Source organism: Stomoxys calcitrans, chromosome 4 (assembly GCF_963082655.1).
Source record: "Stomoxys calcitrans chromosome 4, idStoCalc2.1, whole genome shotgun sequence".
NCBI lineage: Eukaryota > Metazoa > Arthropoda > Insecta > Diptera > Muscidae > Stomoxys > Stomoxys calcitrans.
The window spans coordinates 140,896,861-140,915,775 of NC_081555.1; the positions used below are offsets into that span (position 1 = coordinate 140,896,861).

An 18,915-nucleotide genomic window follows, 5' to 3' on the forward strand; every position below is an offset into this window, starting at 1 on the left:
TGCTGAATTTCAGCCATTAGGAAAAGAATTGCGCCCTCCAGAGGCTCAAGAAGTCAAGATTCGAGATCGGTTTATATGGGAGCTATAACGGGTTATGAGCTGTTTTGGACCATACTAGGCAATGTTGTTGAAAGTCAAAATAAAACATTTGGCAAGATTTCAGCCAAATCGGTCTATATGACTTACTTACTTTTACTTTAATTGGTCAAGGGCCTCGATCTTCTGCGCTCATTCTCAAATCTCTGACACCAAGTTTCGAGGTGTCTCCCATCACCAGCTCGTGGTTCATACGTCGCCTATATTCTCCATTAACGCAAACTGTTCCATATATTTTACGAAGATTCTTTCTCTCAAAAACTCCAAGCAATCTGGTTTCACAAGTACACATGCTTCAGAACCATATAACAACACGGGTAGTATCAAGTAAAACCTGATGTATCCAAAGTGTTTTGAAACCATCGTATTTTGTATCTCGTTTAAAAGAAAAAAATCTTTGCAACCTCTATGAAACCTAAGCTAAAGCAATTTAATAAACTTTTGTAAGAAAACAGACATATTTAAGCCAACCTTAAAACGTTTCCACTCAACTCTAAATTTTTCATGGAAATACCTTACAACAAGGATATATTTTTCACAGTGTACTTCGATGATTATAATGATGAGATAAATGTTTACCATAGTATGGTCAATTTACCTTCACGACTTGTAGTAGTAGTGACTTCACACTTCTCACACCCATAATGACTGGACGAAAAAATAAAAATGAACCTCCCCTATCCCTCCCGAAAAAGAAAAAAAAAAGAATACAGTTGAATGCATCGTTCGAACAAACGAGTTCATTTACCAATAAAAACCCAAAACCAACTCCGGGTACAATGACCACACCACACAACACCATACACCATCAAAGCGCAAATGCTGCTTTTTATTTGGAGGAATAAACAAAAATAAACAGAAACAATTCACACTTATGGACACATATCATGTTTGGCCAACATCATTGCAAACGGCCAGAAGCTGGTCATTGACGCTTATAAGAGTTACGGTTTTTTGTTTTCTTTTTTTCTTATAATGAAATGTTTTAAAATTTGTTTTGAATGCTAAAGCCACGTTATCATAAAGAACGGATTAACATTAAAATGCCCGATGGTAATGGAACACGTGATTCGTGCCAAAACTTCTTCCTAAACACTTTAGCAAAAAGTCAATAACTTGCAAAAAAACATTCTGTGTTTTTTTAAAGAACAGCAAATTGTAGGAGTTTTCATTTGAAATGAAAAACAACAGGAAAAAAGATGTGTCATTCAGAAAATTTAAAATTTTTTTGGCATTTTCAGTTAAAATGTTAGAATAAAAAAAATTCCTTCCTGGGCGAACTCTCCCAGTATCTTGATTCATATTTTGTCTAACAAATTCGTGTATTATGGGTTGTCAAAACAAAATTCCATAAACCCATATTCGGTGGACCATTATCTTACTTCGGAGAGGGGTCTGCCTTCTTAGGATATTTAAAAATTATATCGCTCCTGATACTTGGTCTCCATTATTATTATCGGATTCGTACTCTACACTCAGTAGAGTTAAGTCCCATATTGTCTAGATCGGTCTAATGTCCTTATAGGTTTTTTTTTGGGTGGGTGGCCCCACAACACTTGGACCCAAATTTTTAGCAACAGGATCGTACTCTACCCCAAACACCTTGTATTTGATGCTAATATTGTCCCAATCCGTCAACATGTCCGTTGTTGGGGTTGGGTGGGGCGTCCCCCTAGGTTCCGCGATTCAAATTCTTTTTAACAAATTCGTTTTTTGGGTTGTCATAAGTGTGTTGACAAAATTTCGTTTAAATCACCAAAGGCTAGCTTTTTGTACCCTCCATCATAAGATGGGTGGTTTCGTCTAACACCCCGTTCTGGATCTTCTTGACATTTCAAGTCGATGTAATCTCCGATGGGGTAAAGTTAAGCGCTTGAAATTTTGCCCAAATACCTCTTACGTTAATGTAGGTCGGTTGGGATTGTAAATGGTCAAAATCAGTCTAAATTTAGATATAGCTCCCATATAAGCCGAACTATTTTGCGGGCGACGTTCGCTTAAACTTGAATCGGACAACACTTATTGATATGTGAGAAATTTGCCGCTGTTATTTTCTCTCCTTTAGAGAGTCCAATTCTTATCCGATTTGGTTGAAAATTAACACGAAAAGCCTCTAGAGGGCGCAAAAAACCCATGCAGATTTCCTGTTATGACCCCCCATTAACATTTTTAAGTTTCTGCCTATAAAAAGAGACTGTGCAAAGAACTTGACAAATGCGATCCATGGTATATGAGATTCAGGGTATATGAGATTCGGCCCATCCGAATTTAACATGTTTATATATGTTTATTAAGGAGGATACGTCCTCATTCCGATATTGAAAAATGAAATACATTGTTTCAAAAATTTTGTTCTCTGCATTGTGCAAAAATAGCATTGTAAAAAAATTTCTATCAGAAAAACCAGGAAGAACCTCCTAGGTGAAATTTACATCAAATTTGAATCCCCACAAAATCTTGCCCCATATTTTTTTCAAACAAATTCGTGTTGTTTGATTGCCAAAATAAAAAATCTCTTTATATGGCGAAGTGGTGTCGCACTGCGGCGCGGCGTTCGGAGTAGGCTATAAAAAGGAGGCTCTTTTCATTGATCTTAAACTTGAATCGGACAGCACTCATTGATATGTGAGAAGTTTGCTCCTGTTCCTTAATGGAATGTTCATGGGCAAATTTGCAGCTTGCATTTTTACTCTACTTCTAAAGACCTTTCATTGAAGCCTCGTATTGTTCGGCTCGGTCTATATGTCAGTTTAGGCTGTATATTGAGTGTGAGCAGTTTTTTCTACATTTCACTTCATTTTATACCCATATTGTCCAAATCGGTCATCATGTCCGCTTTGAAGGATTTTGGGAGGGACGTTCCCCTTGATATTGGCTCAGGTTTTTTAACTAATTCGTATTTTTCGGTTACCATAAGACTGACCATAAGACCTCTGAGTGTTGGCTTCTCTAAAAATTAATGTAAGAAGGAGGGTCCACCCAAAAATTAAGTACCTTGTTTTCACTATTGTGCTTCTATGCTCTATGCTCTCTTTGAGACTGCAGTGGCCAAGCGGAGGCTTGTGCCATTACGGTACCCTAAACGAAATACCAGGATTTTCGCCCTCTCAACTCTGTCAACAGTATGATGGTGCACAAATCTATAAAAATTGAGTTATAATAGTGGGAATCCTCGAATTTACTTGGGCTACTGTGTAGTATTACTTTATATCTTTCATTGTGAACTGCCCCAATATAAAACTAGTGAATGTGAACACTTCTAATTAAATATCATGTGTAAGGGGGGTTCACATCAATAGATTTATATAAGGACAGTTCACAATGAAAGATATATTGTAACATTACAACTGGACACAAAAACATTCCAGAATATAAAAAGTCGGGAGACTTATCATTGGCGACCGGTTGCCAATCACTCATTGGCAGTTCTAAGCCTATGGTAAGGATGGAATCTATAAATGGCTACCGGTTTGCCAGGAATCTATGGCTTGATATCGAGCGCAAAGGGACAGGCGAGCTGCCCGCTTTCGGCAAAAGTTCACTAAGTACCCTAAGTGATATCGTAAACATGCAACGTGCTGTAGTCCCTAAGACGGCTAGCATGGGAGCACTACATAATGCTGACTGCAAAAATTGTCTTGATGAGAATGAGCATGTCTCGACCAAGCACTTGCTTTATTAATCCTCCGGCGGGTGAGAAGGTCCTTAGGGACTTTTTTCAAGGTCTCCGGGGACTTTGTTCAAAATGGCATTTAGGTAATTTGCTAAAGTATCTCTGAAGAGACTCCTCCAATAGATGGACAGGGCAAGATGGTTACGACAAGGGTCAGGAAAACATCCTCCAAGCTACCTTTGATGTGTGAACATTTTTGGCAAATGGGATTTTTATAGACATTTTTGTTAAAATTATATTTTCAAAGAAAATTTTTTGAAATTTGTCATTATATGTACATATTCATAGAAAATTTCAGTATATGATTTTATAAAAATAATTTTGCCACCATTTTTTTTGTTCTCATATAAATATGTGCATACAGTTACCAGAAGCTAATATTTTTTATCAAAATCAGCAGAAAGAAGTTTAAAACGTTTTAGTTTTTACCTGAAAAGATAAAAGTATATAAAAAATTAGAAAAATATTTGTCAACATTTTTTAAATAAAATAAATATTATGTTTGCTTAGAGCCAAAAATTAAATTTTAAAATATTTGGTTGCCCAAAAAGTAATTGCGGATTTTTCATATAGTCGGCGTTGCATTCTTGCATTGCATTCTTTCTTCTTTCAGTTTTCAGCTGTTACTTTTAGCTTGCTTTAGAAAAAAGTGTTAAAAATGTATATTTGATTAAAGTTCATTCTAAGTTTTATTAAAAATGCTTTTACTTTCTTTTAAAAAATCCGCAATTACTTTTTGGGCAACCCAATAATATTTTCATTTAAATTAACTTTAATTAAAGGAAACCAATGTTAGTTTTACAACAAGTTAGTTTTAAAATTGTACTCCGCGCTAGTCATACCCCTACGTTCCCACATCTCGGCTTATGTTGCCGTGTCTATGAGAAAATGTAGACTTTCGCTTTCCTCGTGGCATATTTGCATTTTGCATGCGTTTGATGCACTTTTTCCAATTCAATTTTCAATAATAACTGTTAACACCTGTCACCACAACGTAGTTATAGTAATTTATGCAACATTATTGTCTGACAATCAATTAAGTTGTCTTAATATGTTGGCACAATCATAAACTTTATTATCAGGCTTGGCAGTAACGCTTGCGCAGTGGCAAAAGATAGACTCAAATCAATTAGTTCAAATACTTTTTTGTTTGACAGTTGTCAACATGGAAAGTGGAGCGAGTGATCTGCTGCTCAAAATAAACCTAATATTGTTTAGAGGACACAAGCATTTTAAGTTACCTTTTATCTGTTTTAACCCCTTTATCTAATCCGAAATATGAAGCCATATAAAATTTAAGCGGTTGGTAAACGCGTCCTTTATGGTTTTTTGAAGGTTCATACCAACAGCAGTTTTATTTTTATTTCATGTATACAAATTCGCTCAATCCCTTTCATCCATTTGTGAGATCGGTGATTTTTGAAAACTAGGTGAGAATTCAACAAAACTAGAGTAATGGTATTAGAGGTATCCTTCCCCAATAGAAAGGATAATAAAGTACCCTTCCTCAAGAGAAAGGGTAAAAAAGTACTCTTCTCCAAGATAAAGGGTAATAAAAGTACCCTTCCCCAAGAGAAAGGGTCATAAAAGTACCCTTCCCCAAGAAAAGGGGTAATAAAAGAATCCTTCCCCAAGTGAACGAATAATAATAGTTACAAGAAAGAGTAAGAAAATTATCCTTCCCCAAGAGAGAGGTTCATAAAAGTATCCTTCCATAAAAGAGAGGGTCATAAAAGTACCCTTCCTTAAAAGAAAGGGTCACAAAAGTACCCTTCCCTAAAAGAAAGGATAATAAAAATTCCTTGTCCAAGAGAAACAGTAACAAAAGTACCCTTCTCCAAGAAAAAGGGTAATATAAGTACCCTTCCTCCAAGATAAAGGGTGATAAAAGTACCCTTCCCCAAGAAAAAGGGTTATAAAAGTATCCGTCCCCAAGAGAAATGGTAATAAAAGTACCATTCCATTAATAACAGTACAGTACCTTTCCCCAAGGCAAATGGTAATAAAAGTACGCTCTGCCAAGGGAAACAGCAATAAAACTACGCTTCCCTAAGGAAAAAAAGGTAATAAATTACTTCCCAAGGGAAGTGTCCGAGGATTTCTGAGTATGGTCGTTCGTATGGTCACGAAACCTCTTTACTTTACGTTTTTATTTCTCATTACATCATTTAGTTTTAAGGAGCTACAGTCATTTGAATTTATTCAATTGAAAATTCGCTTATATGGCGCTTCACTAACCCTGATTAGTGATGTATCTGCTTGGTGTTGTTGTCTTTTTTTTTTTTTTTTTGGGCGAAAATTGCATACGATATCTGTTGTCGATGTTGTTTTCATTTCAATTCTCTGCTGTGTACTTTTCCACAGTACACATGTTGACGTCAACTTGAAACTAGGGGCCCTCCCAAACACCCCTTCACCTAACCAAAACATGCGTGTACATGATGTCGCATTCATAGTAAACCCATGACCAATAACATCATTATCACCATCATCATCATCATTGTCGTCAGTCAGCGTCACCCCCCAAACGAATGAGAACTCAACGACAATACACAACGACAAATTGGCCTACGGGCATTAACGCAACCGGCAAATCAAGATGCAATGACGCCGATGTATTTGCAAAGGCAGCGCTGTACTCAGAAATGCCCATAACAAGATTTAAACGAAATGCGTTTGGAAACTGAATGAGTAAATGAATGAATGAATGGGTGACTAAAATGGATGAATGAAAGATTTGTACACATCGAAATAAATACGCACACTTGTAACAACACAAACAAGCCATTAATTTAAGGGGACTTGCCTGAATTGTCGCGGGTATATTGACTCCATTCGAAGTGAACTCTGAGGTAAAGCGGCGCCGTGTGTCGTTGTTGGTTGGCTGGCTGGCATTGTCAGCGGCAATGCAGCGCACCGCTTGCATTGCCCCAATCTTTCAAGCAATTTACTAAACACTCAAAAAAGCCCATTGGAGCATTTTAGTTTTGCTGCCTTGCCGGCGTTGGGTCAGTCCCTGTTGTTGGCATTTGCATTTAGGCGATTTGTTATTGCCCCCTTCTCAAAACGACTAATGGTCTGTGTGTGATGTGGTGTGCTGTGGTTGGGGGCCGATTTGATGATGAAATTTGTTATTTTCATTACATTTATCGCCGGCACATATGCCAAGCCAACAATAACAACAACAACCACACATTCTAGATTTGTTTATAAACAACACCCGATGTGTCGCCGACTATTTTTAGATAGGAATATTTATTTAGAAACAAAAAACGAAATTCTACAACTTACACAAATTCGCACAGTAAATTTACACGCGATCATTTCTATAGAATTTCACAAAATTTATTGAAATGTGTAAAGGACACAAAAGCAACATTGTATTTTATTACCTATCAACGCTTAAAGATCTGCTCGGTTTTCTGAAATTTATTTATAATAAAAGTTTCGAAATTGGTGTTTGGCTGTTAGTCTCATTTGAAATCACTTACAACGATTATTTGTTTGTTTAGCAAATGAAGCCCTATGTGTAATTAGTGAATTTGACGTAACGTTTACTGAAAGTTTATGTCACCTTTTCATTTTCTAAACTTTAGCGTTAATTTTGCGTTAAAGGGTGTCTTGAATAACTACCAACCATTTAAGTCACCAAGACCCAATGGAAGGAGAGAGAGGAAACGAGGGTTATTTCTTATATTCACAATATGCCTAGAACACCCATAAAATAACACGAAGCAAAGGTAGTGTTCATGCCCACAACCAGCAAAGCAAGATTTTCAGCCCCAAAGGCTGGTAGATCTATGAGCCCTTTGAGTTCTTTCTACTCCAAATCATGACGCGTTTATTGGGGGGACAATTTAAAAGATGTCCTACTCTTTTACCCATTGCTCAGATACAAACAGCATGCCTATGTTAATGGATATCGCTGGAGAACGTCAGGAAGTAGGTTGGTTGTAAGAATCTTTCAATGCCAAGATGTACACGCTGGCGGTTTGCATTGACATCGAGGTAGCATTAAGCACCGCGACACTGATCCATGTCTAAGATCAGTGGGGTGTAAGATTCTTTCGATGCCAAGATGTACACGCTGGCGGTGTGTATTGACATCGAGGGAGCTTAAGGCACCGCGTCACTGATCCATATCTAAGACCAGTATCTGGTGAACCGGGTACTTAGAGACTGGATATGCTAAGGAACAGGTGGGTAAATTATAGCTCTCATGACATAATGATAGGGGAGAAAGTGGGACAGGGCACGCCACAGCGAGTTGACGAGGAGGACGAAGGTATGCAAATTTGACACGCAAAATTTCCTTTACAGAACGATTTCGAAATATGACAATGCCAAATACTTGAGAATGATGATCTCGGATAGGAAATTAAACAGGAAGTGAAACACCCAAGAGCGTACTCACAATGCGGAAAGAAGTTGGGCACTATGTAGACTCGAAATGCGGCCAGAATCCAAGGGTAATCTAATGGCTATACAAAAGCGTAATAAAACCAATACAAACTTACGCCTCAATTGTTTGTTGCACCGCGATGTTAAACATAAGTTTAACACTAAAATAGGTTTAGAGAACATGTTGTCTTGGAAAGGCGGGGCTATGATTTCCAAGGCACTGGAAACTATTAGATACCTGATCGATAGACATGTAGATTATGTATAATGCAGCTATAATTATGTATAAGGCAGCTTTGACACTTGAGACGATAGGAGAAGAGATAGAGGATATGAACAGATTCTGTGTGGGATGGAAGAGGCTTCGGATCGGATACTTGTGACGAAGAGGTCGAGTACGAGGAACTTAGTCATGGGTTGATAAAAATCTCTGGTAGATTATTCGGCGGGAACGCTTCGAATATCTGCGAATAGGTAGACTTCTGCTAACCTAACCCAATTCTACCAAAGTCGACATTAAGTACATACGGCCGCATAGTTTGGGTGCCGCGTCATAGCGGTGTAAGAGGGAATGAAAAAGCAGACGATTTGACAGTGAAGGCCAGAGGACTGCCGTCAACAAACTTGGTTAACCCGAAGCTTTTCGGGTCGACGCAGTCCGTGTTAAGAGCGTGAGCGACGTACGCGCATGTAACACTGTGGAACAGAAAAACGGTCGGCAGGACAACGAAAATCCTATGGGGAGGACCGGATTGTGGCAAGACGCGACTTTTACTGAAGATAAGCAAGCAGAAGGCCAGTAAAGCTTTCGGTATCATAACAGGACACAAAGGACTATAAGCACACTTATGCAAAATCGGTGCGGCAAGTGATAGCATGTGTAGGGCAAGCGGGGAAAATAATGAGACGTTCGATCATTTCCTATTTCATTGCCCGGTTTTCGCGGCTAACAGACCTCGGCACTTAGGTGGGGACACAATAACAGACATAAACTAAATAAAATGCGTAGTATGGAAAACAATTAGGGATTTTGTAAGCAGCACGAAATTCCTGATTCCAATTTTCTGTTTCAAGATTACTTTTTAGTAATTAGAGCGCATAACAAGCCGGTTACTGGTTTAGGTGTATTTCCATAGTGGCATGGGACGGATTAATATCGGCACCCTCTTTTCATCCTAACCTCACCCATGTACATACAGCTAGTGGTTCATACGATGACGATATTTTCCATGAAATAGCATTGGTCCATCAATACTAGCATTGATCCAATAATACAAAAAACTGTTATTTCCCCAAAGTAAATGTAAAAAACAACCATTTAACCAAAAGTAAGGTAAAAAACTACCCTTTCCCCAAAGAAAAATTTACAAAAATAACCTCCCCCCAAGGAAAAGATGAAAAACTAACATCTCCCCAAAGGAATGGTAAACAAACTACGTTTTCCCTAACGGAAAGGTGAAATACTACCCTTTCCGCAACGGAAAGTTAAAAAAACTCCCCTCACCCCAACGGAAAGGTAAAAAAACCCATCCTTTCCCCAACGGAGAGGTAAAAAAATACCCTCTTCTCAATGGAAAGTAAAAACTTCCCTTTCCACAAACGGAAAGCCAAAATTCAACCCTTTCCCCAACGGAAAAGTAAAAAACCTACCCTTTCCCGAACAGAAATGTAAAAACTTTCCCCAACGAAAAAGTAAAAAAAACTACCCTTTCCCCAAAGGAAAATAAAAAAAACTAACCTTTTTTTCAACCGAAACGCGGAAATCTACCCTTTTCCAACGGAAACGTTAAAAACTTCCCCGCTTTCCCCGACGGAACCTTTCCCCAGCGGAAAGGTAAAAACTAAAAAAAAACTAGTCTTGCCCTAAAGGAAAAGTTGAACAAACTGGCCTTTCCATAAAGGAAAGGTAAACAATCTACACTTTCCCTAACGGATAGGTAAAAAACCATCCTTTCCCCAACGAAAAGGTAAAAAACCCTTTCCCCAACGGAAAGTTAAAAAACAACTACCCTCTCTCTTACGGGACGACAAAAACCTAACGTTTTCCCAACGGAAAGGTAAAAAACTACGCTTTCCCGAACGAAAAGTAAGGTAAAAAATACCCTTTCCCCAACGGAAAGGTAAAAAACCCTTTCCACAACGGAAAGGTAAAAAATACCGTTCCGTTGTGGAAAGGTATTACAATATTACCCTTTTTTAAAGGAAAGAGTAACAATATTGCCCTTTCTTAAAGTAAAGGGTAAAAATATTACCCCTCTTTAAGAGAAAGAGTAAAAATATTACCCTTCCTTATGGGAAAGGGTAAAACAATTACCCTTCTTCAAAGCAAAGGGTAAATATAATACTAATTATTAAAAGGAAGGGTTAAAATATTACCCTTTTTAAGGGAAAGTTTAAAAATATTACCCTTCCTTAAGGTAAAGGGTAAAAATATTGCCCTTTTTTAAGGGAAATTGCAAAAATATTACTTTTCCCAAAGGGAAAGGGTAAAATATTACCTTTCCCTATGGGGAAGGGGTAGAAAACTAACCCTACAACCTTCCCCCAAGCCAAAGGACCCGTTGCCTCCATCATGTCTTTATAGTTCTTATGTGGAAAACGAAACGATCATAATAAAGATAAAGGAGGGACCAATCTTAGCCTGGACTTCGGCACCTTATAGCCAATCAAACTTGTCCTGTATCCAATATCCCACCATGTCATTCAATTGCAACCTCTTCTCTAAACGACTATTTACTTCAAACACTGTACTGTCCACATCCCAAGGATAAGGCAGCCGTACAATAATAAAAATGTTATGGCCAATTTCAAACAAATTGATATCAAGCAATTAATAGACTGGCCCAGACAATGGGCTATGATGATCAATGTACCAGACAAATAATCAACCAACCAACAACAACCTGCCATAAAATTCACGGACTTTGGTATCATTTGAGCAGACGACAAGTAACAATAAAATCAACCACTTACTCATTACAATCTGGATCGATCTCAGACATGTTTATCATCCTCCATGTAGGTAGGTGATGATGAGTTGGTGGCGAAAAACCAAAACAAAAATTTTTCATATAGAAATGCAGTAAGGGCAATGAGACAGCCTAGGTGATGATGAAAATGATGACGTTGCCAATGACTATAACGATGATGCTGTGCTCTTTAATATGTTGGTGATGTGATATAAGGGATTACCCAACAGTTATTATATTCAACAAAAGCAATGGAGTAATCGATTTGTGATTTTGGTCAGCTAGATTTTATTTCAAAAACATTCAAACAGACTTTTTATATATGTGATGGGTCAAACAGCGGAGACAGATAAAGATAGTTGTGAGTTGTTTACTAGGGCCATCATAGCGATATGAAAATTTATATTTTCATATAACTGAGGGACACACCATCAATGGTATCGATAGGATATAACAAATAGGAATGCCAAATCGAAAATTTGCCAAGGTGGAGATGGGCAGATTGAGGATATCCATATTTTACGCAATCCAAATTACTGGACTTCTGGAAGAAGGGACGAATTCAAGCAGGGAAGAAGTAGGGCCACAAGAATCTTTGTTCTGGGTATAGAAAAGAAATTGTGGTACATATATTTATATATATATAAGTTCTTGGTATGCAGATTTTCCTGCCTTGAGAACAAATACAATCCAATTAATCTCCACATAGCGGCTATTGCCAGCGTGAAAATGGGCAGTTTGAGGGTATCCGCTAAATACTTGAATTCGATGTCACCTTAATTTTTAAGCTACAATATAGAGATTTTCGAAGCTCTATGGTCTTATGAAAATAAAAACGAAATAAAACGGAAATGGAGTAGAGTCTTTGAGATCAGAGATAGGAAAAGGCTATGTCTATATCTCTGTCTTTGTTCTGCAGGTCTCCCTGGGTTTTGAACAGGTACCACCGGACCGGGTATTACATGAGTCAAAATTGGCAAATAGAGATTATCCGCTTAATACTTTAATCCTATTTCACCAGGCGCCCAGTAGCCGAGTTGGTAGCCTGCTTGGATTACCAGAGCGAGCGTCTTGGGTTCGATTCCCACCAAAGGCCTTGGTCTGTCGCTAATGTGGTATCACAATGGAATTACAATTGTCTAAGTGAGTCTGTAAAGGACTGCCACTCTTACCCAACCGAATCTATGTTGATGCATGAAAATCAAGATGGTGACATCTGGCCCAATCGGTTTCGAAGGATTGGCTTTTTATGACTTCGCCTTATTCAGAACACTGCCATTTGCCTTATACAATATTTCAGCGGGTGATCGACAAACTGACAGCCAAAATGGCTTGCTCAAAGTTTCGGATCCAATATATGCCGTTCATTAAAGGCTTTGCAAATCGAACGCGAGGTCATTCAATTATATGTTCTTTTTGTGTCCACCGACCAACTTACTAATCTCCTGGTTAAGTTCAATCGAGCCAGGTCTGTTTTGGTTGGCGAAGACCATTAAGTTTATCCGATAATCTCAAAATCGATCGGCCTGTTAGCAGAATTTATAACGATTTGGTCTGGCGTGATAATTTCTTAGAAATTTTGCTTAAAATAAACTTTCTTAGGAATGGGAAAAAATATCTTAAAAATTAAGGAAATTTTCTTGAAAATTATAAAAATTTTCCTAACATTGTGAAAAGTTTGTTATAGTTTAAATAAAGTTTCAGCAAACTTTTTTATTTTCTCTTTAAACTTAAAAAAAGTGTGTTAGTGTAAATTTCGTTAAAATAGAAAAAATTTCTTAAAACTGATAGAAAAATTCTTAAAAATAAAAATATTTAGAAAATTTTTAACAAATTTTTATTATTATTATTTATAACTTAAAGACAATTTCTTTTGAAAGAGTTATAATTTATTTGCCTTAAGAGGAATTTTCCTAGAAATTTTCATTTATGTAGCCGCTTCTAATGGGAGGTATTTGACCTGGAATTTAAGGCAAATTTGTCTTTAATTTAGAGACAAATTGTACATTTTTTTTTTTTACAATTTATATTTTTGTCTGAATTTAGCAGTTAAAACATGTCTTAAATGTTAGTAATTTATTTTTATATTAAAAAAAATTTCTTAAAATTTATAAAAAAAAATTCTTAGATATAAACAAGTAAAATCGTGCTAAGTTCGGCCGGGCCGAATCTTATATACCCTCCACTATGGATCACATTTGTCGAGTTCTTTGCGCGATATCTATTAAGGCAAACAAAGAATAATGAGTAAGAACTGTTATGTTAGTGCAGCTTTATCAAGACATAGTCTGATTTGGACCATAAATTAATTGAATGATGAACATTGCAGAAGTCATTGTGTAAGATTTCAGTCCATTCGGATAAGAATTGCGCCTTATAGGGGCTCAAAAAGCAAAATCGGGAGATCGGTTTATATGGGAGCTGTTTCAAGCTATGGACCCATTCAGACCATATTAGACACGTATGTTGAAGGTTGTACAAAATTTGTGTCAAATCGGATGAGAATTGCGCCCTATAGAGGCTCAAGAAATCAAGATCCCAGATCGGTTTATATGGCAGCTATACCAGGTTATTTACCGATTTGCGCCATACTTAGCGCAGTTGTTGGAAATCATAATAAAACACCTAATGCAAAATTTTAGTCAATTCGGACGAGAATTGCGCCCTCTAGAGGCTCAAGAAGTCAAGACCTAAGATTGGTTTATATGGAAGCTATATCAAAACGTTGACCGATTTGGCCCATTTACAATCCCAACCGGCTTATACTAATCAAAAGTATTTGTGCAAATATATAGGTGCATATTTCGAGGTGTTACAAACAGAATGACGAAATTAGTATACCCCCATCCTATGGTGGAGGGTGGTTGGTGTGTTTTGCTATCTTTGGCTTTCCGTTTCCATTTTCCATCCCCGATCATTGAGCTCGTCTCAAAAGAGAAACAAACAAAAATTGTAAAATTTAAAAATCTTCGCCCTAACAGACAAAAAAGTCCTCGAAATGTTTTCTTTAGAAAAAATTTCTTACAAGTTTTACCTTCGGAAAAAAAAGTATTTTTTTTATGAAATAAAGAAAATTTCTTATAAATAAATAATAATTTTATTGATCATGGAGAAAATCTCTCAGAAATAGAAGAAATTTCTAGCAAATAGAACAAGTTTCTTAGAAATAAGAACAAATTTCTTAGAAATAAGAACACATTTCTTAGAAGTTAAAAAAAATATCTCAGAAGATAGAACAAATTTCTTAGAAGTTAAAACAAATTTCTTAGAAATTAAAACGAATTTCTTAGAAGTAGATCAAATTACTTTAAAATAAGAACAAATTTCTTAAAAATTAGAACAATTTTCTTAAAAAAAAAAATTTTACAAATTTTGTCATAAGAGAAAATTTTAATCGAATTTTTATCTTTAGTCTTAGGAAAAATTCCAAAAACGAACAAACGAAGGCGAGTCTTTGTTTAGCATGACAATGCGAGCTCTCACACATTGGCTCAAACCACCGTCTTTTTGACTGGCAAAATGATCGAATTGATGGGTTATCCGGCCTGACTTGGCACCCCATTTTGGGGCGAATAAAGAGTTCGTTCTCATTAATTTTGTAGCCAGAAGATGCAGTTGGTGAGCTTCAATATCCATGTTTTAGAGGTGTCGCAATCGTAGTGCAAAAAGTACTTCGACAATTGGTTTGAGCGTATGCAAATGTGTAAAAGTCATGTTGATACTTTGAAAAACAACGAAACCATTTTTGTGGATAAAAATTTGCATTTTCGTCATTAGGTCAGACACTTATATAGCAGCCCTCGTATTATATTTCCAGAAAATTTTTCATTATTTTTGTCTTCAGACCAAAAAAACTTAATGATCATGTCTTTCTTACATAATTTGTCTTTAGAAAATGTCATAATATTTTCTTTAAAGCCGGCACGCAAAACTAGCGAAATTTTCTTAGCCATAAGAAATGCATTGACATATCCTAAGCGAAATTTTGGTTTTGCCTTGGTGTTACACGTTGACATTGCAAGTGTTGGAGACTTATTTTCGGCATAATTGTACAATATCTAATGATTTTAAACAGTTTTGCAAAATGAAGAGATTTATTTGCACGCAACAAAACACAACAATAAAAGGTTACAGTTTGGCCTCATTAATAAATCTTTATTTCTCGTTTTGTACTGCGTATACCCTTGGAAAAAATCTAGGATTTTTTTATCTTCGAAATTTCGTTGTAGAATAAAGTCAAAGAAATTTTGTCTCAAGAGAAAATTTCAAAAATATTTTGTATTTTGGGGAAAAGTGTCTTTTGTCATAAGTTTTTTTTTTAGTTTTCAGTATAGAAAATTTTCCGACTACTCCCAATTTGCGAGACACAAACACAAACCTGACCATCCACAATACAAAGTTTGCATCTTAGTTGTGTAGCATTGCATAAACGCATGTGCAAGCAAACATCCCTTACCCGAAAACCTTGCCCATTCATTAATGGACGTATATCTCATAGTACTCTCATACATCTCAGCATGAATGAATGAAAATATGCCTGCGCATTTTATACACAACTGAAATGCAAATGAAAACAAAAAAAAAGTAATTCCATTAAGTATATTTGGTGTACAACAACGATGTGATGCAAAGGATGATAATGATTTGAATGGCTCCTGCTTGGGCACTGGTTTCCGAGCCCAGACCATCACCACCATTCATATCAATTCCCTTTTGGTTGAGGCAACCATGTCTCAAATTGTACATACATATCGTGCGTAATTTAAGGGGTATGAGTTAAATTGATGTTATATGTACCTCAACTCTTTCTCCTGCTATTGCAAATGACCTGTCCGGGGTATTTCATTTGGTTGGTGGTATTTTTATAATTCCGAAAAATTATAGCCAGCCAACAACATTCATCGATTTGTATTGCTGACGACGGGCAACGACTATGGATGGTGGTGGCGATGATGATGATGGTGGTGCATCAAAGTCTGTCTGATTTTTTAATTAAAATTAAGTGTTAATCTATTGAAAGCCAAATGAATATTTTCTACCCCTTTATTATGGATTGTTTTGAAAAATGAAAATTGCTTTCTATGGTTACGGGTACACTTGGAGAAGAACTTGGAATTGGAACTAGATTTAACAAACTAAGGTAATAAAAATCCCTTAATATAACGTTTATAAATGTTGTACAAATAGTTTAATGTTATTCTAAGGATACACAAACATTTTAAGTTAAACTATGAACTAAACATACATTTTTTTTTTTAAATCATAGGGAAAATTAAAAATTACATAAAAGAAGTCAAATCCCCATGGTAAAGGTTGTAAAAATACAAGCATTTTTAATTATACCTTCCACCATAGGATGGAATGCATTCTGATCTCTTCATTACGTTAATAACGCCTAGACATTTGGGCCATGACTCTAAAAAATATATGTTGTTGATCACCATCATATTTTTAGTTGTTCTAGCAAATTCCATCCGATTGTCTTTTGAAATCCCCATAAATTTCGAACAAGTAAACAAGGTGTTTGGATTTTTCCACAAATAGTTCTTATTAATGTAGAATGGTTGGGATTGCACATGGATCAAATTGGCACAGGTTGAAACATACATAATCAACAATTTGATTAATTATAGGTCATTTTTATTTACCTCCATGTAAACCGTATTGTTTTTCTCGTAACTCTAAAAAATTAATTCTGTTGCATAGTATAACTTAAAATGCTTGTATATCCTTAAGAAATTTTGCACACTGTCTTCAGCAATGACTTCCAAAATCCATGCCAAGGTCTCGATCGGTTCATATGAAGGGGACAGCAAAAATTATGGATGTTTCAATTATCCCTGTCTAGAATAAAAATTCAAAAATTGAACTAAATCTATATCTGTTATGTTTAATACTTACCGATTAATTTAAGCTTCTAGAGGGTCCAATTTCTGTCCGATATGACTTAATTTGCACAATAACTCCTGGTACTTCATAGTGGCACGGAGTATCTGACAATAACTACCACATTTTCAGTTTATTACCACAATGCTGGCGGATAACGTACAAAAATGACGTACGTCTCGCTGCATACCATTATGATTTTAATGTTATTGTCATGGTTGAAACTTTGTTCACATCACATTTCTTATCATCTGAACTGTTCGATTCGTTGTATGTGGTATATAGACATGATCGTTTTCTAAGCGAAATCGTTACGAGAGGAGACGGTGTTCTCTTAGCCATTGATTTGTGGTGTTTCCACATTTATTCTTCTCAATCGTTTAAATTATTTATTTTTTACAAAGCAGTTTAAGTTTTCATTTTCTTTGTTAGTTTATATAACACTCTTGAGTTTTAAAAAATATGTTAGATGAGTAGGCATTGAATTGTCCTTTTCATTTCTTTTCATTGTACAGAAAAATTGGATTCATTCGAAAAAATATAAGTGACGTGTCAGGAAGCAAAATTAAAAATATTCATAAATTTGTTAATTGTTTGCGTTTTATTTCCTTTTGCACCCTTAACCACGTCAGATTCAACATTTGGAATTAGAGAAAAAAGTATTCAGTCTGAGCTATATTCCACCTCACAGTAGTTATGAGCTATATCAACAACGACATATGTTTAATATTGAATTTGTTTTATTATCAATGGAAGAGTCTCAAGCTGTATGTGTGCTAGGAGACTTTAATCTTGGCGGCATTGTTTGGAAGTTTCGCGAAAAGGAAAAAAAATTGCAGCCATTAAAAACTTTATTCACTTGCGAAGCAGAGACCCGAAATTTGGCACTCAATAGCCACTTTGGCCAAAGCAATTGTCTGTATCGCATGCCACATGAAAACAAAGATAGGTAGAAACATACGCACAAATACAATAGAGTGAGAGATACCCGAACGATTAAGTAATTGTCCAGTGGATGTGATTTTCAATTTGGTCGACAGACATTGTACTTTGTTTGCCAATGAACACCACTCAGATGAGTGCCATATGAAGCCAAAGCAAGCAAAGGAATAAGACATCAAGTTTTGTTGAGCTGCATAGATATACTCCGTGGTTTTTTAAACCCTCTACCATAGGATGGGGATATAGTAATCTAGTCATTCCGTTTGTAACGCATCCAAATATTCGTCTAAGACCCCATAAAGTATATATATATATACTTGATCGTTTCGCCGTTCTGAGTCAATCTAGCCCTGCCCGTCCGTCCGTCTATCACAATCACGTTAACGGTCGGACGCGTAAAGCTAGCCGATTGAAATTTATTTATCTTAATAGCTAATATTGATGTACGTCGTTGAGGATTGCAAATGGACCATATCGCTTCAGATTTGGATATAGCCCCATATAAACCGATCTCCCGATTTTAATTCTTGAGCTCCTGGAAGACGCATTTTTTGTCCGATTTGGCTGAAATTTTGCATGTAATGTTCTGCTGTGACTTCCAACAACAGTGCTAAGTACAGTCCAATTCGCTCTATAACCTGATATAGCTCCCCTATAAACCGATCTCCCGATTTGACTTCTTGAGACCCTGGAAGCTTCAATTTGGTAGATAACCTGATATAGGTGCCATATAAACCGATCTTCCGAGTTGACATCTTGGGCTCCCAGAAGCTGCTGCAATAGAGAAGATGCCTCTATCCCTTCTTGGAAGTTTTCGATTTTGTCTGCAGTATTACTTATGTGGCATTGTTTGATTTATGCGGAACCAGCTGAACCGAGCACGCTCCGCTCCGCTTTCTTTCACTCTTAGTAAATTTTACTTGAGCCCTATCTTGCCATGGTCGGTAA

At 36.5% G+C, this 18,915-nt stretch overlaps 1 protein-coding gene and 1 long non-coding RNA gene across 6 annotated transcripts in view; both read right to left on the reverse strand.

Moving 5' to 3' along the window:
- Positions 1-18,915, reverse strand: part of LOC106088531 (rapamycin-insensitive companion of mTOR) — a 163,112-nt gene that overhangs the window by 44,663 nt on the left and 99,534 nt on the right. The gene's annotated exons all lie outside the window — the stretch shown is intronic.
- LOC106088519 (uncharacterized) lies at positions 15,202-16,168 on the reverse strand. Its single transcript, XR_001221464.2, has 2 exons — positions 15,937-16,168; positions 15,202-15,695 (listed from the first exon to the last, which is right to left on the reverse strand). It is a non-coding gene; the product is annotated as an uncharacterized LOC106088519 (long non-coding RNA).